The following is a 26205-nucleotide window of genomic DNA, read 5'->3' on the forward strand; positions in this document are numbered from 1 at the left end:
ATTTTATAAGAAATAATTTTATGATAGTTCTTAAAGAATGAAGTTACATATTTAAAAAGAAATTATTGTCAGAAATAGAATTAATTGAAGATTTTGTATTAGAATTAGTGGTAATTTCATAGTTTATAAGACAAACAAAAAATACACCAAAATTCAGAATTTTCTTATGAATTCTAAAAATTAAATTTTTCCAGTACTTTTAATAAAAATCCCTGACTTTTCCCTGATTTTCTTGATCTGTGGCAACCCTGATTAAACCCAACAAAATTCAAAATTTGTGTATGGTTAAAATAAAAATTTAAATCTTAAGTATTTTTGAATTGGTACAATCCGTACATCAGTGATAATTTTTAATTTTGATGTATTTTGATTGTAAATTCATTGTCACAGTTAAGATTAAAAATTTAAATTTCTTAATAAGAAATTCGTAACGTTTTTAAAAACGAAAAATAATAAGACAATATTTATTATTTTGGCTTCAAATTTTAATTATTTGTATATTTGTACCCATGTGAAACGATTCTACGGAAATTATTATACGGAATTACATACGGAATTTCCGTAGAGCGCTTTCAGTAGAATCGTTTCACGTGGGATATAGGTATAACTGTCCTCTAAGAAAAATTTAATTTTCTGAAAATTTGTGGAAAAAACTACTTTTCTACTTTTAGGTTTTTAAAAACGGAACTTCAGCCTCATAATTTCTTCTATTTCGATTACAAAACGATTTAGTTATTAGTGATGATTCACACCTGTTCTTTTTGCCTCCTTTTTAAAAACAATAATGTTCCCATTATTCTTTGATGACATTAATATTAATTAGCGAACTATTCAGAAAATAAAAAAGAATCTTTTCGCAATTGGAAATACCATAGAGAATGGTTACTTAATTTGACTCACTAACGGTCATAACTTCTCGCGCCGCAAGTCCATTTGGGAAGACGGATTGCATTTTCTTCAAGTAATTCATGCTCCAAGAAGCGTGGGCCGATTACGTAATTACACCAAGAAAAAGGATATTCGATTTCTGTCAAACTCCACATTTGGAGCTATTATTTCTCTCTTGTTGTGAGAATGCAACGCTTTCGAACTTTAATTATATACACTATATATATTTATTTACTTTTTGAATTGCCACTGTGGAGAGAGAGAGAGAGAGAGACAATGATTTCACAATTATACCCACCAATAACATGACATTCGCATTTTGAAAAGTTTTTGGCATTATCCTACAGCATTGCATACATAAATTGCGCGAAAAATTATGGTCCGCCTACCTCTCTTTTGGATGTTACGCGTGTGCCATATTTGGAGTTGGGTGAAAAGAGACGAAACACTGTGGGAGGTTTTTTTCAACGATTTGCGATATAGTTGGGACGTAGAGTGAAATTCTTGATTACTGTGTGCCATCGGTTTTTGGCTCGATAAAGAAGGGCCATTTGTTGAAAATTAACAGGGAATAAGAGCGCCGCCTTTTAAATTCATCCGATAATTTCACCTTCTTTACGTACCGTTATATTTCTCGACACTGATTTAAACCGACTCTGTAATTCACGTTAAATCAACAACTTGTTCCCTGCTTTTTCTTTTTCTTTTCTTCCGAAACAGTATGAAAAAGGTATTTTTTAATTTAAACGAATAATTCTTACGGTCAGTATCGTGTGATCAGGTTGATTGCCACACTAACGAACGCATTATATAGATTTTTATTTGGAGCCTCCTCGAAAAATACCGTCTCGTTAAATATCTCGAGCATGTTTGGGTTTATATATAGAAGCATTCATTTTTATACAACATTCCAAAACTGTAATTCATAATAAGCATTCTTTCATTTTTCATCTTTCATCTTTTCTTTTACTTTTATTTTTGAGAAGACAAATTATTAACAGAAGAAAAAACAAAACAGTCATTGATTTTAAAATTGGTAAAATTAATCCGAAAAAAGTACTTAAACTATCCTAGGGATCACAGTGATTTTGTCATACGTAATATTAGAGGCGCATGAAAAGTCTTCAATTTTTATTTTATCCAAATTCTTTTTATCTAATAAGAATTAATTAAAATATTCTTTAATCGAAAAAATAATTGTCAGAAACCGAATTACCAATTTTTATAAAATTCTTTCGTTTCTGTCAAAAACGCGCCTTAAAACCATTCATTTTAGAAAGAGTCAAAGTGGGATAATTTAAACAATAAACCGGTAAAATGCGCACAAATTGATTTGAATAGAAGAAAAAAATGAGACAATAAATAATGCCAACTTGAATATCGGGTTCAGGAAACTGTTAATTTTAGCTGTCGAGAATAGTATAGATATATACTATTTATCGGATGATATCACATATAGTAAAGCGCTATCAGACTCAGAAATGTAGGTTGTTTTCTGACGTTAATACTTTCAACGTGATAACGGTTTCTTGTTTTGCAAAATAATAAAATCATCGCAACAATAAAATGAAACACACCAACATTTGCATCTATTAAACATACAGAGAGAAAGTTTAAAGGAAATTACTTTCTAGTAATTGCTAATTAGTCGATAATTCAAATGAATCAGAAAATATTCTATAGAAAATGTATGCATTAGCTAATGAACGATATAGTAAATCGCTCTTAAATTACGATAAAGTTGATAATTTAAGTTTCTCAACTTGAATGAAATCAAGAAATGCAAGGTTGTTGCAAGCGTACAGCATTTGCTACAATTTCTAAACCATTATAATAATAATTTTAAAATAATTTTAGTCCTTATAATTTTTCCATAAAAATTAAGATTTTCAAAAATTTCAAATTCAAACCTTTTTTAAATTATAGAATCTTATAAAAAATTGTTTAAAAAATGATCGACTGAGAAAATCATTATTTTATATTATAAGAATATTGTTACTGTAACTTATTCAGAATTACTTTCATCACTTCAATTCAATTATTGTTTTTAAGAATTTTTAACTAAAATTCTTCTTTAAATTAATTATTTTTAATAATTTTTTAAAAATTTCTTTGAAAATTTTCAAATCCTTTTGTTTACAATTCAATTTTACGAAATTTCATCGATTATTCGGAAATTCTTCAATTAAATAATATTAGAAAGTAAAAACTTTAAATAACTTTAAAAAAATTCAATTAAACTTTTTCAAAAAAATTAAATCTATACAATTTTTAGTTAAATGTATGAAAAATTTAAACATTCAAAGATTATAATTTGAAATCTTTTCAAAATTCAAATATTTCTAAAAATTCAAGCTATAATACTTTCCCTCTAAATTTGAATTAGTAAAAATGTTTACTAATTGGAATTAGTGACTGACTTTCTGCTTTTAAATTAGTAAATTTTACTATTGAATTAGTAGAAACGACTATTTATTAGTAAAATCTGATAATTCAAAAGCAAAAAGTCAGTCACTAATTCAAATTAGAAAACATTTTTACTAATTCAAATTTAGAGAGTTTAATATTCAATTATTATCTAAAATTTTAACTGAAATTCATATTTAAATCAATTTTTATTAGAAAATTCTACAACAATTCAATTATTTAAATACAAAAAAGAAATAATTTCTTAAAGAATTGAATGTTTTTTTAAAATTGAACTCTCATAAAGAATTTTACCACAAAATTTTTAAATAGGCAATTAAAATTCTTTTGACGAATTTCAATAAAAATTTTTAACAATAATTTCATTTTTCGAAAAATGAGATTAAAATTGTATTAAAAATAAATAATCTCTGTAAAAAAAATTTGATTGAATTGATAAAAGTTTCTGAAAATAATTGAAATTTTGTCAAGAATATTTTATTAAATTTTTTGAAAATAATTGAATTTTGGAGAAAAATTTTATAATTTATAAAGATAATTGAAATTTTGACTATAAATTTTTCAAACTTTTGAAAATAATTGAAATTTTGCCAAGAATTTCATTAAATTTTTTGAAAATAATTGAAATTTTTGCCAAGAATTTTATTAAATTTTTTGAAAATTATTGAATTTTGAAGAAAAATTTTATAATTCATAAATACAATTGAAATTTTTACTATAAGTTTTTCAAACTTTTGAAAATAAATGTTTTTGAAAATAATTGAAATTTTGCCAAGAATTTTATTAAATTTTTTGAAAATTATTGAAATTTTTGCCAAGAATTTTATTAAATTTTCTGAAAATTATTGAATTTTGGAGAAAAATTTTATAATTCATAAATACAATTGAAATTTTTACTATAAGTTTTTCAAACTTTTGAAAATAAATGTTTTTGAAAATAATTGAAATTTTGCCAAGAATTTCATTAAATTTTTTGAAAATAATTGAAATTTTTGCCAAGAATTTTATTAAATTTTCTGAAAATAATTGAATTTTGGAGAAAAATTTTATAATTTACAAAGATAATTGAAATTTTGACTATAAGTTTTTCAAATTTTTGAAAATAAGTGAAATTTTGCCAAGAATTTCATTAAATTTTTTGAAAATAATTGAATTTTCGAGAAAATTTTATTATTTTATAAAGATGATTGAAATACTTGAATCGTAATAAATAAATTATAGAAAAGCTTTTTAAAATAATTGAATTTCTTTGATGAATTATAATAAAATATTTAAGAATAATTACATTTTTCAAGAAATTCCATTAAAATTTTATTAAAAATAATTAAAATTCTGCGATGAGTTTTATTATTTATGAAAATAATTGAATCTCTTTAAAAAAATTTTGATAACTTATAAAAATAATTGAATTATTGCAAAGAAATTATTGCTGTGAAATTTTTATTATTTAATTCATTCATTCAAAATTGAAATTTTAAAATTTTTTAATTACAACCTTTTAAAGATTATCTATTTATGAAAATAATTGTAAACGCAACTCTTTTAAAATTGATTTAATTTTGAAATATTGAAGAAAAATTAGATTTCAAGAATAAACAGAGAATAACTTTAGAAAAGAATAACAGGATTCCGATAAAAATACATAAGTAAAATATTCCAAGTTGATGAAGAACCAAAATAAAAAAAAGCAAATGCATAATTTTAATATTTCTGAATAATGTACCTATAAAAAACAAGTTTGTCGACTTCTAAATAGATAACAACAATTAAAATTATATCTTTTTTGGAAAATTTATTGATTAGAGGAAACAAAATGCAGTTTTAAAAACAGTTGAAATCGACGTTTTGCATAAGTTCCATCGATGAAAATAAAATGTTTCTAACATGACAGTATATAGTAAAACTCAAAATAGGAAAATGATAACATCAAAAATCGAAAAAGTGAAATAATTTCCAAGAATTTGAACAAAGGTTTCTTTCGCCTGATGCGGATAAATAGGGTTACAAGGATGACACCAGCACTCAAAACGAAAGGAAGAAGAAAAGGGACTGGCTCACAATGGTCGGTCGAGAAATTGAGAGAGTGCATTCATCATTTGGTGCCTTGAGTTAACCGATTTTAGATCGGCTCCTTCGTAGAAATCATAAATATCTGACCATGCAGTCATCCAGCGACTATAGAAGATTAAGGTTCTTATAAACCCATACAGAGATGGGTCACGTGATCTATTTAAGTTAAAAGTACTTGCGAGGCTGAAAAGCGCTATACACAACCATGCGCGACACATACAAAAACGGAATAACAGCAAAGAGTGCCGATCGTGCCAAATTAAGAAACCAATGCGTTCAGTGTGTTCGCCTGTCGTATTTTTCTTGTGCAATCTGATGAAACGACTTTCTTTTTAACGCCGACAAACTCCCCTTACTTTTTCTTTTCAAAAACGATTAAAGCATCAAAAATATACAATTCTTTTTTAGTATATATTGAGACACGTCTTATTTTTTCTCGTTTTTTGTTAAACGTGCATTGTCTTGTTTATGAAATTGAAAAAAATTTCTATGAATATTACTCAATCGTCATTTAACCAAAGAGTGATTTGACAGAAGTGACATTAATTCTAATTATCTTTGGAGTGAACTGACAATTAACAAACTTCCCCCTTGACCGAACTTTCATTTTTTATTTTTAATGATTGTTTGACTTATTAATTGTTCGAAATGAAAATGTACTGTTACTGTCGTCTTACACAATTGACATTTGGTCGAACTGTCTTTTAATCTTAGTAAAATTAATTAAAATTGTCATAGTACCGAATTATAATTAGAAAGAAATTTCACAAGACCGAATTCTTATCTTATCGAACTGCCACTTGACCGAATTAACAATTAATCGAATTATTACTTTACAAAATAAATAAATTAAATGAACATAGAATAAATAACCGAAAGTTTACTTCAGTTCGGATTCTATTCAATTTTATTAATTTTCCGAAATATTGGAAGTCTGTCAATGTATGAACAACGGCTAGAATCAATTTTTAAAAATTTTTTTAGCTTTTCTATCAAATTTTAAAAATTTTATACATTTTCCGAACTAGGAGAAGATTGTGGCAAAGTATGGACAAAAACTAAAATGGATTTTTGAAAAATTGTTTAACTTTTGAGAATTTAAAAAAATTTTTCAAAATATGGGTTCTTAGGAAGTCCTTTACATTTTAGAAAAATTAAAAGAAATTTGTTACAAAAACTAAAAAAATTTTTTAGAAAATGATGATAACCATTGCCATACTTTACAAAATTTTGCCCATACTTTAAAGAATGAAAAAACTTGTTAGAAATTTCGCAAAAAATGATATTAGCTGTTGCCAAAACTTTTCCAGATAATTGAAAAATTTCCAATCAATTTTGAAATTTGGTAAAATCTTTTAAAAATAATTGAATTTTTGAAAAATATTTAAATAAAAATAATCAAATTTTTAAAGAATTTTAATTATAATCTAATTTATAGATTTTTAATTATTAATTTTAAGTCTAAAAAGGTAAATTATTATAAATTTTTATTCACTTTGTTCGAAGATAATTAATTGAATCCAAAAATTTCGATAAAACAATTTTAAGAATGAGTTTTTAAAAATATTTTAATGTTATTTTTTGAAAATAATGGAATTTCTTAAAAGAATTTTTATATAATTTTAAAAAAACTAATTAATTTTTTTTGATGAATTGTAATTAAAATTTTTTAACATGATTTTCTTTCTCCAAAATGATAAAAATAATTCTAAAAAATATAATTTTTTATGTGTATTTGAATTTTTGGAAATATGTAATTAAAAATATTAAAAATATTGAATTTTAAAAAATTAGAAGCTAATTTTTATTAATTTTTATTTCTTAATTTTACATTTATTTTGCAATTGAAATTCTTGAAAAGTTGATTCTCAAAAATTGTAACAAAATACTTGAAAAAAAATAATTATTTTCAATTAAACTTTAGGAAATTTCAATTATTTAAAAAGATTTTTATTACAAATATATTTGAAAAATCTAATTATACCTTAAAAAAGTGATTGAAAAATAATTTTTGAAAGATTTATTTATAATTATTTTTCGCACTCTAAAAATCGATATAAGTTGCATTTTATACTAAAAAATGTGGTATTTTGTTGCATTATCGGAAGTCAAAAAATGAAGTGAATTTGTTTAGAAAAATAATTTAGCCCGACCCCAACGTTTTTTTTTTTTTTTTTGATTTTTTGAATATTTAGCGACTAATTGAAGCAAAAAATTCGCCATTTTGTATATCTGTATCTTGGGGAAAAATAAAAAAATAAACAAAAAAAACGTTGGGGCCAAGCAAAATTATTCTGCTAACCAAATTCACTTCATTTTTTGACTTCCGATAATGTATTAATTAATGATGATGTTCACCGCAAATCATGTCTTTTTTAGGAAATCGTTTTCGAAAATGCTACGTCAGCGGCGTAAATCTTAATATTTTTAAACAAAAATTTTACAAATTCCTCTTCAAATACTAATTAACAATATGCAAAAAAAATTTAACATGTAAACTTTTATCGTTTTTTCAAAAAAAAAATCCACAAAAAGCTCTTTTTTCACCCGTCAGACCCTAACCCCCTTAATTTCCCCGATAAAAAATGTTTTTTCTGTCATTTCCCTGACTTTACTGACATGTGGTCACCCTGATTGACTAAACTATGCGATTTGCCCGAGAAAATTATTACTTTATTATACAGTTCGAAAACAGTTAAAACAGTTATTAAAAGAATCTCTTCAGGGAACAATTGACCGTTTTCTTTGGCGCATAATTTCCCCGAACGGATATTATAACAAATGCGGTGGCTTAAAAAAAAGGAAATTATGAATGAAAAAGAATGGATAATACGGAAGGAGAAAAAGAAGGGACGCGAGCGGTCCCGGAAATGCAGTTTACTGATTTCAATCATATAATGCCTTAGGTCACGGTTGACCTCCTTTCATCCACTGGCACTGTAAACGAAACTACCGTAGCTAATATTCTATTTGTTATATGTGTCAATGACTATTGATTTTTGCTTCTGTAACAGTTCAACAGCTTTTTATCTTTTTACCCCTCAACCAAGAGGAGTTGTGTATAGTATTGTATTTTTTTTTTTTTTTTTGCTTATTATTTTACCGATGTAAACACATGTAAATTTCAATTTTCACCGAAGAAGAAAAAATCAGGCGTATATACGTATATTATTGTAACGGAAAATTGATTCATGAATCGAAACCAGTTCATTTTACACGCTGTAATTTAATGAATCGCTTCATTTGAAAATCTAGGAATGTGGTCGTTGTGGGATATTTTTATTTCTTTTTTTTTCTAATTTATTATTCACTATCGTGGAAATCATAAATGTTGGTTGTGAAATAGGGGGTAATCGAAATTTAAATGACGCATGTAATGCCGTGAGTTATACGGCACCTGGTAAAACTCCATTACAGTCTGCGAAAATACGCGTATTAAATTCGACCTTATCTGCATTACACCGACAATTGGTAGGTATGTTTGTTGGGGGCAAAACGGTATGAAGGTGTCATTTATCGACGGCGGGAATGCTATCCCCATTTTTTTGTTTCAACATTAAAGGGAATTTTTGTTTTATCAATAAACGCGATTCTCCAAAAGTGTTCAATATAAAAGTTCTTTTTTTATTAGTTTCTTTAAATAAATTACGATAATAACTACATATATTTTACAATAAATTAATATTAATGTTTTCTAAAAAAATCCTTTTGTCTGATTTTTGGTATTCGTGACCGTAATACACCTACAAAATTTTATCAAAATCCGTCAAGACGTGTAAGAGAAAATTTGTCCACAAGAATCGGTGACATACACACACACACACACACACACACACACACACATCCGGACATTTGTTCCTCTCGACGAATTATGTATACTACACTTGAAAATTTGTAAAAATAATTGGTTCTAAAAAATTCCGAAATCGACATCACTATAAGGCTTCCTTTATGAGGAAGCAAAAGCACAAAAAGTATAATAATAATAATAATAAAGATGATAAATAAGTTTTAAAAAAATAGTTCCAAAAAAACAAAAGAAAATAATAAAAATATTCTACTATATGCAACCATTAAAAACAAAAGTTCTAAAAATACGAAAACCACAGTAATTTTAAAATTCCAAAATTTAATGTATAGAAACAATATGGATCGAATTATCACAAAAAAGTATACAGAAGTAAAAGAAAAAGAAGAAATCAAGAAGTACAATCCATTCTATTAAAGTATACACACTCTCTACTTAGACAAATCTTTGAAGAATATCGGATTTTACACCTATCGTGAGAACATTGTGCATTGGTAGATTGTTATCAATAATTTACAATAAGGAATAAAGGGGCAAATTGGTGTAATTTCTCAATGCCACTTGGAGTTATTCAAGCAGATTCTAACAACATTAACGGACAATTTCTCTTTTATATATGGGGCATTCCACGCCAAGTCGGACACCTTTTGACTTTTGCATCTCCGATTTTTTTCAAATATTTTTTTTCTTTTAGTGCTGGTTGAAAGGAACTTCCATGATTTTTTTCAAATTTTTTCATGAAGTAATTTAAGAGATCTGGGTTTTTGAAAAATCACGTTTTTTACATAATTTTTTTTTTTAAATGCTTATAACTCGGACAAAAATTGATCAAATTGGACGTTCGATATATGAAAATTTTTGTTTTTACACGTAGTTTTTGATAAAAATATTAAAAAAAAATTTTTTTTAATTTACCAAAAAAATTTTAAATTTTAAAAATAAAATTTAATTTTTAAGAATGTATGTATCGATCGATTTTTTTCAAAATTTTTTGTAAGAAACTGGTACTAAATTAAGAATTTTTAATCCTTGTCTGATTGTGGGCAAACGATGGGATCTATTTATTTTGAAATTTTTAATTTTTGTAAAACGGTAGGTAGCCAAATGCCTAACTTGCAATTTGATCAAATCACTTTTTTAAACAGTAAGAAGGTTAAGTTCGGAGAGACTCAGTCTGAAAACAGTTTTGGTTTGAAAAATTTGCGTGATTTGGTCAAATGTCAAGTTACGCATTTGGCTACCTACCGTTTTCACTGCGTATACAAAAATTAAAAATTACAAAATAAATAGATCCCATCGTTTGCCCACAATCAGACAAGGATTAAAAATTCTTAATTTAGTACCAGTTTCTTACAAAAAATTTTGAAAAAAATCGATCGATACATACATTCTTAAAAATTAAATTTTATTTTTAAAATTTAAAATTTTTTTGGTAAATTAAAAAAAAATTTTTTTTTAATATTTTTATCAAAAACTACGTGTAAAAACAAAAATTTTCATATATCGAACGTCCAATTTGATCAATTTTTGTCCGAATTATAAGCATTTAAAAAAAAAATTTATGTAAAAAACGTGATTTTTCAAAAACCCAGATCTCTTAAATTACTTCATGAAAAAATTTGAAAAAAATCATGGAAGTTCCTTTCAACCAGCACTAAAAGAAAAAAAATATTTGAAAAAAATCGGAGATGCAAAAGTCAAAAGGTGTCCGACTTGGCGTGGAATGCCCCATATACATATACATATATAAAGTATTCGACCCCAGGGGCATTTCAAGAACATTAAACTTTTCAGTATATATATAAGTAGACATAGTCAATTTTTTTCTCATCGAAACATCAATTACCGAAGAATTATGTATTACTAAAGAAAATGTTGTTAAAGCATATAGTTTTAAAATTCCGCAAATGGTGTATTGAAACTTGATACTTTTTCCACATATATATACAAAGAATTGTGTACCACTTAGAATTTACGATCAATTTTAAATTTCAGATGCTACTATATATCTGAGCTGTATCTGATTAAGAGGATGCTACCATACGTGATCTAGATTTTAGATGATTCTAATCGGATCGTGTGGCCTATAATTTAGATGTTCTTAAATGACTGTAATAATTTTCAATGAGTGGTTTTAGATAGTATTGTTTGTAATCTGGATTTTAGATGAGGTTTGAATGTTTTTCGAAGAACTGCATCATTTCTAACTAAATTTTTTTGTGTAGATCCAAAACTGATTGTATACCGTTCATGCACATGAATCGTGTATTTAAAATTTGAATATGTACTTCTTTTATTTTACTTTTTATTACCTTTAATTCAAACTAGATGAACGGTTCTAAAATTACACTTTTTTCAAATATTTTTGATACTTTGAACGGGGACTAATATTTAAAAGTTTATAGAACATATTGTAACAGTTGTTTATCATTATTTAAGATGGTTTGGATGTTTCTTAGAGGTTTGCACCACTAACCACAAAATTTTCTGTTTGTTTTAAAAGGATCAGTATTGATCTAAATTTTAGCTGATTATTACACTTCTTAAAATACAGTACACGGTAAAAAATAATTCAGCAAATTTTACAGAAAGTTCTGGATTAGAGGATATACAGATATTTATGAAATGGAGTACTTTAAAATAAGTCAAATAATTATACAGAATAAACTTCTCAAATGTTAGGAATTTATTCTACAAATTCTAAAATTCATCCCGTATTATTCACTACATTTTAAAGAACTCCATTATTATTTTAAATATATGTATCCGCTAATGCAGAACGTTCTGTGAAATATGCTAAATTATTTTCTTCACAATACCACTTAAAAATTAAAATTTATGAAGATGTTACAATTAAATATCTAAAATTACGATTTTGCATCATTTTTTATTTACTGTTAAGATAATTTTTATGTTCCAAAGGCTTGCTCCACTACTAACCAATTATTTTGAATAATTTGAAACTGTTTATACCATTAATAAGTAAACATTAAATGCTTCTGATGTTTCTAAAAGATTAATATCACCTCAAACCAAAAAAAAAAAAAAAAAAAATTAAAATGGTTCTTCATTTTCAATTTGAATTTCGAAGAGTTCTGATATTTTTTAAACGTTATTATAACAATAGAAAATTTTGATAATTTTAAACAAATTCTACCATTAATAATCTAAATTTTAACTGATTCTGATATTTCTAAATTAGTATTATTTAAAACCAAAATTTTAGAAGATGCTACAAATGAATATCTAAAATTAAAATGTTACTCTATCTTTAATTTGCATTTTAAGAAGTATGGTCTGGATGTTTCTTAAAGGTTTCCTCCATACTACCAATCACAATCAATTTTTGACAATTTAAAATGGTTTATACCAATGCATTAATAATTTAATTGTTTAACCGATTATTTCGATTTTTCTAAAATTTAAGCACCACTAAAGAATTAAAATTTTAGAAGATACTACAATTAAGAATCCAAGAATTAAGATGGTGCATCGTTTTTTATTTTCATTTCGAAGAGTTGAGTTGTTTATCAAACGTTTTCATCATCAACAACAATAATTTTTGATAATTTTAAACGGTTTATACCATTAATAATTTAAATTCTAACAGAATCTAATATTTCTAAAAGTTTAGTACTATTTAAAACTAAAATGTTAGAAGATACTACAACTTAAAATTAAAATAAAAAAAATTAAGTTGGTATATCATTTTTATTTTGCATTTTAGATAGTTTGAAAGTTTCTCAAAGCTGTGTTTGGTGTACCAAACAAAATTTTTATAATTTAAAAAAGATTATACCATTAACAATTCATATTTTAGCAGATACTGATATTTTTGAAAAATTAGTAAGATTTAAAACCATATTTTAAAAGATGATTGAATTAAAAATCTAAAATTAAAATGGTGCAACATTTATAATGTGTATTTTAGATAATTTTGATGTTCCTTAAAAGTTTGCTCCACTATGAAACGAAATTTTTGACAATTTTAAACAGATTCTGATATAAATGATCTAAATTTTAACAAATTCTGATGCTTTGTCAGTATGATACGATTTAGAATTAAGTTTTTTAAAGATGCTTCCATTGAAAATCAAAAATTGAGATGGTACATAATTTGTAATCTGTTTGCATACTTTATGATGTTCTCTAAAAGTTTTCTCCTCTACCAACATCGATTTTTGATAATTAATGATCTAAATTTTTACTGATTTTGATATTTCTGAAATTGTGGTATTATTTGAAACTAGAATTACAGGAGGTTTACAACAAATCACAAATTTCACTTTTTTAACCTACGGAGTTAAACAGAGAAAAAATTTCGAATAATTTAGATTTAGGCTGATTTTCCCATTCGATCACCTAATTTGTATGAAAACAAGGACAACGTTGGTGTCAATACGGACCTGGAAAGATTTAAAAGGAGAAAAAATACTCAAGATCATGGAGGGTCATTTCGAAGAGAGAATATCGCCTTGGGTGATAGTTTAATTCTTATCGTCGATCAGTGCATATTTCCCGGCATCGACCTGGTGTGCCAGCCACGTTTCACTATGTTGTACAGATCTACTGTCACCATTACAAAAAACCTTAGCGAATAAACTCTGCAGACTCTCATTGGTGATTGAGAACAGAATGGAAAAAAATAAAGTTTTCTATACGTTATATATACCTGATTCGGACTTGGTTCGACAGCAATCTGTCCGAGGCTCTTGTGAACGTGCTATTACCAGTCGTTTCTCGAAGTGAACGCTAATCGACGCCTTAATGATAGTTCCGATACAAATAGGAGCTTGGCGCGCATTTAAGGGAACAGATCGTTTCAACGAACGTGAATCAAACCTTATGCCGAGAGCCACTTTTAACAAATCACTAAAATATCAACATTTAGAAATAGCAAAACAAAAAAAAATGTACCGTAAAAGTATTTGAAAATATTATTTTATTTTCAGACAAATCAAGTTTGTCTTTGAAGTAATGGAGAAGCAAAACACGAAGGGAGAAATGGATTATAAAATTAAAGAAGAAATGGAAGGAAAAGAAGCGCCAGGCGCTGAAGAGAAAGAAAGAGAGAGGCAGCATTCAACAAAAACCAAAGACTAACGACCGTCTCGTTTCCTAGAAGACGAATCCAAAATAGCAACGTATCAAAAATAAAGTTCGTTTCTCTCCCCGCACAGTGGAGGAGAGAGAACTAAGAGAAATTTCAATGGTAATTATCCTGAAAATATCGAGGCACACACAAACACTTGTCCCTCAAAATTCAGGGCTACAAAAACTTTCTAATATTTTATTCTCTGTTATTAATTATTTCCTTTTTTTTAAAAAAAAGCATCATAACTTCTATCAATCAGTGAATGAGATTATATCTTATCGTAAATAACTTTCGATCAATTAACCACGTGACACTGACAAAGATTTCTATTTTCGCTCATGACAACTGGAAACGAAAAATCCAACTACATAATAATTATTATTGTCATTAATTATCATAGCTTACTTTGTCATGTTCTTTTTACAAACTCGTGGTACCATTTCATCAAATTATTACATATTTTATTAACTTATTAAATTACTTATTGCAAGAAAATTGTATGTCCCTAAAGTTTTGAACCTTCAAATGAACGCTATTTTAATTACTACCTTTAAATTTTATTTTATTTAAAAAACAATTTTTTCGTATATTAAAAAAATTAATTCTTAGTTAAGTAAATGTTGAATTTTCATTACTTTTTGATTAACCGATGGTAAATTTTTGAAAATATTTACACCAAAAATTTCGTTGATTTAAACGTTCAAAACTTTAGTGAAATAAAATTTAAGCCAAATATAATTAAAATTACAAATAAATAAAGTAGAAAAACTTTCTACCTTCTAATTGTCAGTAATTTAAATTCTAATTCCACTAAAACTAGAGTTAAAAATTTTAAATAATCAAATGAGATAGTAAAATTAAGCAGAACTTTTTTTACTAATTCCATTTAGTGGATGACTTTTCACTAATTCAAATTTAGAGAATTAAAAATGTTAAAAGAGTAAAATAAATTATTTGGCTTAAATTTTCTTATTAATAATCTAGTTATTGGTATGCTGCATGTACCAATTTGTAACATGTATACAAATTTAATCCAAACAATATATACTGGATGTTAAAATACCCAACTAAATTCAATTTTAATACAGCAGTGAGTAAAGGACAAATTTTTATAATACCAAAAAATAGATTTTTAACTAAACGAAAAAGAAATGTAAATTTTACTATGCTTTCATAGTAAATATAAAACTGTCCAAAATCTTTTAGAATCTCTGACAGCAATTTTTTAACGAAATAAATAATCAATTTCTTTAATTTAAAACTATAAAAAATGTAATATCATCAAAAAGTCAAAGAGAAATATGAATTAAAATCGCATTTACGTACATGTGAAAAAAGAATAGAGTAACTTTAACCATACCATTATAGTGAAATCGAAATTGATTGAAATTTCTGTATTTACATACAAAGTAAATTATAAAATTAATTTTAAAAAAAGTAAAATTAACTTTGAAAATAGTAAAGTTTGCTCATTTTGAAATATAGTAAAAATTGCAGCCAATATAAATTTTACTACAAATGTATAGTAAAAGTTACTTTAAAAGTAGTAACTTTTACTAAATTTTACAAAAATTAAATACAGAAATACAGTAAAATTCACTCATCTGGAAATAGTAAAAATATTTTGCAATAACAGTATAGTCAATATTACTTTATTCGTTTTATCTGTATGTCAATTTTTACAATTTCAGAAGTAAATTTTACTAAACTTTACAAAAATTTACTTGCAAAATAATAAAATTAACTAACTTATAAACTTTCTATCAGAAATTCAAAAAGATTTAGGTTTTTCAATAAAATAAATGTATATATGTTGCTTTATTCGTTTATCTCGTGTGGTAACTTTTACTATTTCCTAAAAAATTTTTACTAAACTGTACTGTCGAAAATTCAGGACAACTTATATTTTTAAAGTGCCTGAAGTTGCCATCGATGCTCAGCATCAAAAAATATTTTTTGCACTAAACCGAAAAAAATTACGTGATTTTTCCCAAGGTTTAAAGTTAAAAAAGTACTTTTAAAATCGTTTTTTCTTCTTAGGTGAATGAAATTAGTTAAATTAGTTAAAATTTTATCAATAAAAATAAGAAAAAATATATTTCGATGCTGAGCATCGATGCCAACTTCAGGAACCTTATTTTTATTATAAAAAAGTGACGCGCTTCCAAGAAAAGTACCTAAGAAGCAAATAAATTTTAGGTTATGTTTGTGTTCGATTTTTCTTGACTTTAAGTTTCTTTTTAATTAATTATATGTAAACATTAAACCAAATTTTATTGAATATTTTAGATCCAACAAAGACTTCAATAATTTTTAATAATAATTGATTTTTTCTGTATTTTTACTCCAGAAATTATAAAGCAATTTACCTTTTTACCATGAAAGTATAGTAAAATTTACTCTATTCATTTTCTCGGTATATAAAAATTGGAGAGAAAACATTTCTATATATATTTGCAATGAACATTAAGTTGAATGATTTGTATACATGTTGGTGGAGTGAAAAAGCGAATGTAACTCCACCTGCACTCCCTGATGATTTCTATATACTGCACGTTAACGAGTGATCAGCGACTACAATGAACTGAGACTTAAAAGATAGTGGAACTTGGCTACATGTTTCTCTTAACCGTGACCTACGCCGGACTAGCTTCTTTATACTACTCTTCTCTCTCTCTTTTCCTCTGACTCGTAGAAAAAAATAGCAAGAGAGAGAGAGAGAGTTATCCATACAAAGAAATAATTACTTTCAGAATATTTCAAATTTATCGGTAAAACGTGCTCCCGCAAAGTCACAATCTATATGTTCATCCCACGACTATAGTCGAGGGAGAAGAAATTTTTCTAATAAAATAAAAGAAAAAAAAACCCGCATATAACGTGAATCATCTTCTATATTTACATTATTGTAACGATTAATTCATGTGTCACTTTTTAGTAAAATATTTTACATTCAAACAGTGAAAATTCTGTACCAATTTCATGAGAGATTTACTACAATTCGGAGCATTACACTACAACCAATTTACTAGAAATAAAATGTTTATTTCTATAAAATTTTGGAAAATCAACTTTTTAAGATGTTCCACAACTTCTGATTGTTCAAATTAACGAAATTTTTTGCCAATATAAATATTTTTAAAAAAAATACGGTATCCGGACAAAAAGTCCAAACTAAAAAATCCAAAGTAAATTAAATCCAAAAAAGTAAAAAAATAAAATAGTTTTAAAAAAAATTGAGATATAAAAATTCAAATGGTTGCCTTAAATAAAATTGTCCTTTTTTTTAATTGCTCATTTCGTTGACTGAATCGAAAGTAGGTACCTAAAGTTAACATTTTAAATTTCTGAAAATAATTAAATTAATCGAGTAATTTAATTGAAATTATATTTTTGAAAAAAATAATAGAAACAATTTTGATAAAATTTGCTTTAGAATTTTATCAAAATTGTTGAAAATAATTGTATTTTTTGGAATAATTGTTTTAAAAATTTTATAGAATAATTGAGATTTTTCTAGAAACTTTTTTATTTATGAAAATAATTGAATGTTTGTAAAGAATTTTTTTATTTATGAAAATAATTATATTTTTGTGTAGAAATTTATTATTTATTTAAATAATTAAAATCTTGCGATTTTAAAGTTAACATTTTAAATTCCGATTTATAGCGAAAATAAAGTAAAAACGTGGCTTTTTCACATGTTTCATTATTTATTTTGAACGTTTTTATTTATTTTGGAGTTTTTGACTTTGAACATTTTTATTTTGGATTTTTTGTACACTGAAAAAAAAGTGCTGTTGAATCAAATATCTCCATGCTATTGAATTCCCCGTCATTGATTCAATGACACATTTATTAATCGAAAAGTATATTGCTTAAAATGAAAAAATGAAACTGTTTAAATTAAAAGTACGGTACTGTAGAATTAATGATATTGTGCAAATTGTTTCTATAGTTCATCTATATATAGCAACAGAATAATTTATTGCTTCTTTGACATTATTCATTTGAAGCATCTAATAGGTAAATTTGAAGAAAATGCGTGTAAATTTAAATCAAATGAAAAATTGTTTGCTCTAAAGAAGCGCGCTCTGAAAACGAAAGCATATGCTTTCGTTTCAATGAGTGGTGCTATTGCGGACTGCCTATAGCATATGCTATAAAAATAAGAACACTATGTTTTGAGACATTGACAGGTACTAAATTTATTGAAATACTTACCCACATATATTTATATGTTTATTAAACCTGTCGTTTTTGAGATTCCAATATAAAAAAGTATTATTTAAATTCTTTTAATTAATTAATGACTAGTTAAATATAAATTCCCTATATAAATTCCCTTATATACGCGAAAAATCTCGAGCACGGTATTTAACCACAAAGTAAGTGCCCAACGTTGAGAAGCGGATGTATTACATTGCAGCGCGGCGGTTCTCGTCTATCACGGAAGTTAAGCGTCGTTGGTCGCGGTTACTAAATGGATGGGTGACCGCTTGGGAATAGCCGTATTTTTCTGACTAAAAAATATAAGTGTGTTTGAATGTGTATGTGTGTGTGTGTGTGTTTAGCCGTTGGGAAAAATGAAAATAATAATAAAGATGTATATGTTAGTGTGAAAAATTGAAAAAAAGATGTGTATAAAAAGTGTTGTTTTAAAGGTGTGAGAATTAATTATAGTATATAAAAAACATGTGAACAAAAATTCCCTTTTTTCAATTTATCGTTGGTATATATTTAACCACATAAAAGAATTGAATTAACAGTATGGTGTTATTCAATCGATAGCAACAACTAAAAAAATTAAGAGTACAAATTTTTGAATCATAAAAATGATGCTTTTAAATTTAAAAGTTATAGTCATTGACTCAAAAGCATATACTGTTAAATTAAAAAATTTTGTTTATTGATTCAAAAGGATTCACCTTCGAATTAACATAGTATGCTGTCAATTTGAGAAATATGCTTTTGTTTCAAAGAAAGTGATACTATCGAATCATTAGAATCGGTGCTTTCAAAACAACAGCATATACGTTAGGCAGCCCGTTATGACACTATTCAATGAATCAAACCCATATGTCATTGATTCAACAGCATTTTTTTCTCCGTGTACTGTGGACTTTTTTTCTTGGATTTTTTGTCCTGTAATAAAAAAAATACTCATTGTTATAGAAAGCAACAAAAAATTAAATACTTAGAATCGTTATAATTTATTTTTTTTAATTTTTGTCGCAATGTTATTGCAATAAAATTTGAATTTAAAGAAGAAATAAGTATAATTCGTTCATTTGAACATTCAGAACTTTAGGGACTTTTTAAGTCTTTTTAAGTGTGAACAATTTTTTGTTTGTATTTATTGAATTAAAATTGATTGAAATAAATTGATATTGCGATGAAATCATTTATTTTAAAATATTGTTTACTTATTACTTGTTTGAAAGTTACATATTTATTGATAAAAAAGGGAAATTATTCTAATTTTAATAAATAGATATTTGCATTCAATAAAACATTAATCGATAATAAATTAGATGAATTGAAGTTCGAAACGATTTCATTTTTGATGCTAATTAAGATTAGAATAAATGGAAATTTATATCTTTAAAATTCTGATCAATTAAATGTAGAAACGATAGCAATTTGGATAAATTGAAAAGTAGATCATTTAAACGTAAAGACGATAAAAATTTGGATCAATTTATACTGTTTTATTATTAGAATTTACTAATTCAAAAGCAAAAAGTCAGTCAATAATTCAAATTAGTAAACATTTTTACTAATTTAAATTTAGAAAGAACTAATTTTTTTATATTAATTATAAAATGAAAATAAAATTCATTCAAATTTTTAGAAAGTAAAGTTTGAATTAAAATTTATTAACAAATTTACAAAATAGGGTGAAATAGTTGTCAATATTTTTAAAAAAGTAAAAAGGAAACTATATCTGTGGTCCCAAAAAATATTTTACATTCAAAAAGTTATAAACCATTCTATAAACATTATATATAACAAAAAGTATAAAAATATTTATCTTTCAGTAGTCTCCCTTTGGAATTTTTTTAGTATTCTCAAGGGAAAAGGCAGTACCTATAACTGCTGAACATCATTTGAATTCTAATTTCCATTTTTTTCACGAATAGTAAATATTCGCTCGCTTATTATTCGTTTACAATATAAAGTTGTATCAATAGAATACTAAAGTCATTTAAAAGTGGGAAAATTTCTAAATTTGTTTTTTAGAAATTCATTTTAAAAAATAAACGTTTATAATTTTAAGGAGACGTTCCCCGCTATGATGAGTTTTAAAGAATTTTTTCAAATAATGAATTTTTATATTATTCAAATGATTATTGTAATTTTTTTATAAAAAATATTTTATATTATAAATACTAGCTTTTCTGTATAAAAAAATGAAATAACTTTTTTTGATATAAAAAATATATAAAATTATAAATTTTTATATAATTCAAATAATAAGTTTTGCAAAAAAAAAAATTGATAGTTGAAGTTATGCAAAAAAAAGGGAATATTTATAATAATTGGTACTGAAGCCATCAATCAACCAACCATCTTTATTGATTTCTTTTACCTACAAACTTAACAAAAGAATTATCTAATTCTAAAGAAAAATATATATGTCACGTTTACAAATACCATTCGAATCATTAAAATGCACTTTAATTGTCATTAGATCGACAATTAAAATGAATAATAAATATCCACAATGTTATGTATTGCATTCCACAAAGAATATTTTATTATTTCGAAAAACCTATTCATTTGCATCTTTAATTTTACCATAATAGTAACAACCGTTTACTTTTGTTAATATTATTTATGGACATTTACAGAAAAAGGATTAAATTTATTGCTGTTAATTTCAGCAGCCATAGTCAATTTTTTAAAAATTATTTATAATCAAAGTGACAGACGATTTTTGTTTTTAATCAATTAACTGATTTTCCAAAATAAATAACTAATTGGTAACTTATCAATAAATAATTAGTTAATAATAATTACTCTCTCAATGTGAATTGGAAAAAATATATTTACTAATTTGAATAAGTGACTTTTAAATTAGTAAATTCTACTAATAAAAAGTTATTTCTACTAATTTATGAATTAATTTATAAATTAATAATTAATATTTATTAATTGATTATTTATTTGTTACTTAATTATTTCTACTAATTTAAAAGCAAAAAGTCAGTCACTAATTAAAACTATGTAAACGTTTTTTACTAATTCAAATTTAAAGAGTATAAGTAAATAATTAAGTAACAATTAAAGATTGAATTGATAAATATTAATTATTAATATTAATAAATATTAAATAATGATTAATAAATGTTAATTAATAATTTATAAACAATCAATAGATGAACAATTAATTATTAATGTCCTAGAAGTTAGAGTCGATCCTTAGGGTAGAAAATTATTTTAACTTTTAACTCTAATTTAGATGATAATTCAGCAATGAGTTAAAACTATTCATTTTAATATATTAATCATCGTCAATGTAATGTAAATATAAATTTTTAATATAATCAACACTAAATTAATAATAATAATAATCAATAAATGTTAAGAAATTATACAAGTATTATTGTACATGAACAAAAGAATTACCCAACAAATAACATAATTATTGCTATGAAATAATTATTCAACTTAATAAAATGTTAAAGATGCACAGCAAAAATTACCAGGAAGTTACTGTTTTTTCACCGTAAGCTTACATGTTTTTTTTCGTATTCGATTGCATCAGCACTTTTGTAAAAAAAAAGAAATGTCCACTATCAGCAAATTAGTGTTTCTGTTAAATTTTATCATTTCTTAAAATTTATCGTTACTCATCGCCGCAGGAATGTTGCGTATTATTATACAAAAATATTATATTCAACTTAGACGAAGCACAACTTCCTTAAGTTTCTTTATTTTCAAAATGAATTGCAATGACAATTGTATTATTTCTGTAGTATTTTTGAACATATTCTTTGTAATCTCTAAATCTGAATTATAGTAAAAATCAAACCATTAATTAACATTAGTAAAAATCACTGATTTTCAAGTAAAATTTTATTATTTTCTTTGAAAGTTCAATTATAAAAAAAATAACTATTGAAAGCAAAAATTTAATTTAAAACTTTAAGAGTATTTTTTTTTATTTATTTTTATTTTTTTATTTATTTATTTATTTAAATTCAGTAAAATTCTTAAAAAATTCAATTAGGTACTTTTAATCAATTTCTTGAAAATTTCAATAATTTTAAAAATGTTTAATCACCTGTTTATAAAAATTTAATAATCTTTAATAAAAAATAGAACAGTAATATTTTTTAAATAAGTTTCTTTAAACTATATATTTCGCAGTTCTACTTTTCAAGATTATTTATAATTTTATAAAATTTTAAAGAAAGTTTTTGATAAATAACTATCTTCCATTCAAAAATAACTCAATATAAACCTTTTTAAATTTAACTAATTAATAAAACTATTAATTGTAACTCTTAGTTATAATTCTTAATGGTAAAGTAATCTTAAGTTACTCTTAATTGCAACTCTTTAAAAAATACATTATTTTACATTAAATTCGGACACTTTAATGCTAAAGATGAATACATTCGCTTCTGACTTTTTGTAAAATTCAATTATTTATCAATTATTAAATTAAAATTCTTTGAAAATTCAATTATTTCAAATCTTTAATAAAATTCTTTAATAAAACTTTTTTTTTAAAAAGTAGATAACTTAAAAAATTATAATAAATTTCTCAGAAACTTAATTTTTTATGAATTGTAGATAAAATTATTTAAAAGTTAAATAATTTTTTAAATAACTATTTTACTATTATTAATTTATTCATACAGCAATTAAAATTTTTAAAATTAAAGTATTATTTTAAAGTTCACAGTGATTCAAAAATTTTTAAAGTAACAAAAATTCTAGGCTAATTTTATGCTTTTAAGTTTTTCAAAAATGTTTTTGGATACCAAAAAACAGAATCTTTGTAGTAATTCAGTTTTCTTGAAAGTTCAAATTGATACTAAAGTGTTTCAATTTGATACAAAAATTTAGATTAATTTTTTACTTGATCCATATTTTGGTATTATATTGATGCACCTTAGTATAAATTTGATACTTTCTAGAAAACTGTGGCATGGTATTTGCAAAGTGTTTGATAATTTTTTAATTAATTGTTTTAAATTTTAATAAAACCCAAATGATGTTCCTTAAAAGTATTCTTTAATATTACCCTTATATAGCAACAATATTTTACTAATCTTGTTTATATTTTTGAAAACTTTTTACTACAAAAAGAATTATTTGATTCAAATAAATTATTATTACTTGTCTATTATCAAATAAAAATTTATTTGCATCAAATAATTTTTATTTTAGGGTCAACTAAACGGTACCTATTTGCTTTAATTACTGAAATTATTAGTTCAAATAATGTGATATTATGATGTTTGATATTTATTTGATCTAAACATAATTTTTTGATTCGAGTACTTAAACATTGATAACCATTTTGAAAAATTCCTTTAAGGGCTTATTTTAATCCTTGATGGATTACTATTTGCATTTATTTTAACTTTTTAATAATAAAAATAATAATTTTAACTATTTTAATAATCTGCAACGCGAAGGTTATTTTAATCCATTTTGGCGATAAAATAATACCCCACAATTTTCTGTGTACAGATTGATAATGAAAAAAAAAATTGTCATAATGTTGATATCATCTGATATAAAATTTAATCTGATCAATAAAGTAGAAATTAGCAGAGATTTCTGTTGAATTTGAACGAAATTTCAATGAATTTTTAATATTCGACTGTATAAGCATTTTTGTTGTCACAAACGAACATTTAAACAATATCAAAATTTTCTGCTACGATTTATGATCCACGAGTTTTGAACATTTAAAAGTCTAAGGAAATTGTTTACACTTTATACAGTTTTCTTGAGACTATCAAATTAATACCAAAGTGGATCAAATTGATACAAAAATTTTGGATCAATTTATGATTTAATCCATGTTTTTGGTATCAATTCGTTGCAATTTGATACTTTTAAGTTAACAGTGTTGCTATTAAAAAATATTTATAAAAAATTCGGTCTGTTATAAAAAGCAGAAACAAAATTGAACATTTAGAATCTCTGTAGTTTATTTTTTAATACGTGTATTATTGCAATAACATTTTAATTTGAAAAATAAATAAATAAAGTATATTTCAAAGTTCAGAACTTTAGGGACATTAAACGATTTTCTGTTTTTGCTGATGACAACAAATCACATTATTAGCAATAATTTCATAAAGTCAGTCAGTTTAGAAAATAATAATGTAGATCAATAATAATAATTCCAAATAAGAATTTGGAACAAACGTTTTTAATTTTAATAAAAAAAAAACTCGAAAAATACTAAGACTATACCAGAGGCAAGTAAATAAATTTACTCCAAAAGGAGAACATGATAAAATTGTTTCCATCAAAACTAGTTTAAAATTTTTGCCATCGTTTCTAGAAATTGCCATGTTTCTTTCAAGTACACCTGCTAATTTAACATCACAAGAATCGAGTACTAAAAGTTTAAAGAAACTATCACGCGATTTCGCAATAACAAAACAAGAAGCATGGACTATCATCATAATCATCATCACTCGTCAACGTGCAGCAGCAGCAGCAAAAAGATGTTATGGAAAAATTAATTATTTCCACTTACCAATAAAATAAATGCAGATCACTAAACAGTCTCGTTTCCTAAATATTGTAAACCAAAAATTTCAATCTTTGACAAAAAGAAAAAAAACTTGGTAGAAACACTAAAATCCAGGTAAAGGCACAGGTAACAAACAGCCTTTGCTTTAAGGCTTTATAATTCATTGAATGAGTCACATGAGGTGTTTTTCTAATTTCTTTCCCCACCAAACAGAAAAAAATCACACGTAACACGAAATTCACTTTATTGAAAAATATTTCCTATTTTGATAATATTGAGAAGGAACAATAAGAGTCACTGACAACACTCGTGGCAAGACGCGTTAAGAATGACGCCCGGCTCATCATTACAACACATTGACAAGTCGATAATATTGTTACATTCGATATGATAATGCACATTGTCAAAATTATAAAACGATCCACGTGGTGGGCAATTGATGAGGAAATATTTTTGTTGAAAGTTAGTGACTTTTGTTTTCGCATATGGCGAGAGGACGCGGAATGTCGCTCCGCCGTGTAGACCGCCGCAGACTGCGGCCGCCTGGACAACTGCCGCCCACCCAGCCGGCTACGGACACAACTTGCCTGCCTCGAGAATCTAACGTTGTTAAAGGTACTAAAGTTCGCTACAAGTGCGAGTGGGATACAATGTGCCAGTGGCAGGTGCACGAGAAAGAGAGAGAGAGAGAGAGAGAGAGAGAGAGTCTCGGGAGGAATTTGTGTGTGAGAGAGGTCGAGCAACCCGTGAGGCGTGAATGCACGACGGGATAAACACGCTTAGGCGCTAATCAAATTCTTCTATTTTACATTTTTTTTTTAAATTAACCCATTAACGCCTGAATACACTGAATTTTTATTCTGACTTCAAACTTAAATATTTTTTAATAAACATACTATTTTCTCTTCGGAAAACATTTTTTTTTATGTATCAGCAGTTTCAAGTGAATCCGACCGATTTTTAAAAATTGACCGTCATATTGGATCCGCCATTTTTAATTTTGGAAAATTAATATCAAATTCGTAATCAGCGACCCCGAAAAACCCCCAAGTAAATAGTTTCAAGTGAATCTAACAGATTTTTGAAAATGTCCGCCATATTGGATCCGCCATTTTAAATTTTGAAAAACTAACATCAGATTCGTATTCAGAGACCCGGAAAACCCTCGAGTAAGCATTTTCAAGG

General features: G+C 25.3%; 1 protein-coding gene across 29 annotated transcripts in view; it reads right to left on the reverse strand.

Annotated features, from left to right (window-relative positions):
- The window catches only part of LOC122509239 (microtubule-actin cross-linking factor 1), a 323170-nt gene extending 297587 nt beyond the window's left edge, over positions 1-25583 (reverse strand). For 16 of the 29 annotated variants that reach the window (XM_043623133.1, XM_043623132.1, XM_043623140.1 and 13 more), the window contains exon 1: positions 25024-25583. The gene's annotated coding sequence lies outside the window, so the exon portion shown is untranslated. The remainder of the gene's footprint in view (positions 1-25023) is intronic. The other 13 variants (XM_043623156.1, XM_043623154.1, XM_043623155.1 and 10 more) reach the window with 3 other exon arrangements.
- Positions 25584-26205: the final 622 nt, after the last annotated feature.

The sequence above is a fragment of the Leptopilina heterotoma genome, unplaced genomic scaffold (assembly GCF_015476425.1).
Source record: "Leptopilina heterotoma isolate Lh14 unplaced genomic scaffold, ASM1547642v1 Lhet_6, whole genome shotgun sequence".
Lineage (NCBI taxonomy): Eukaryota > Metazoa > Arthropoda > Insecta > Hymenoptera > Figitidae > Leptopilina > Leptopilina heterotoma.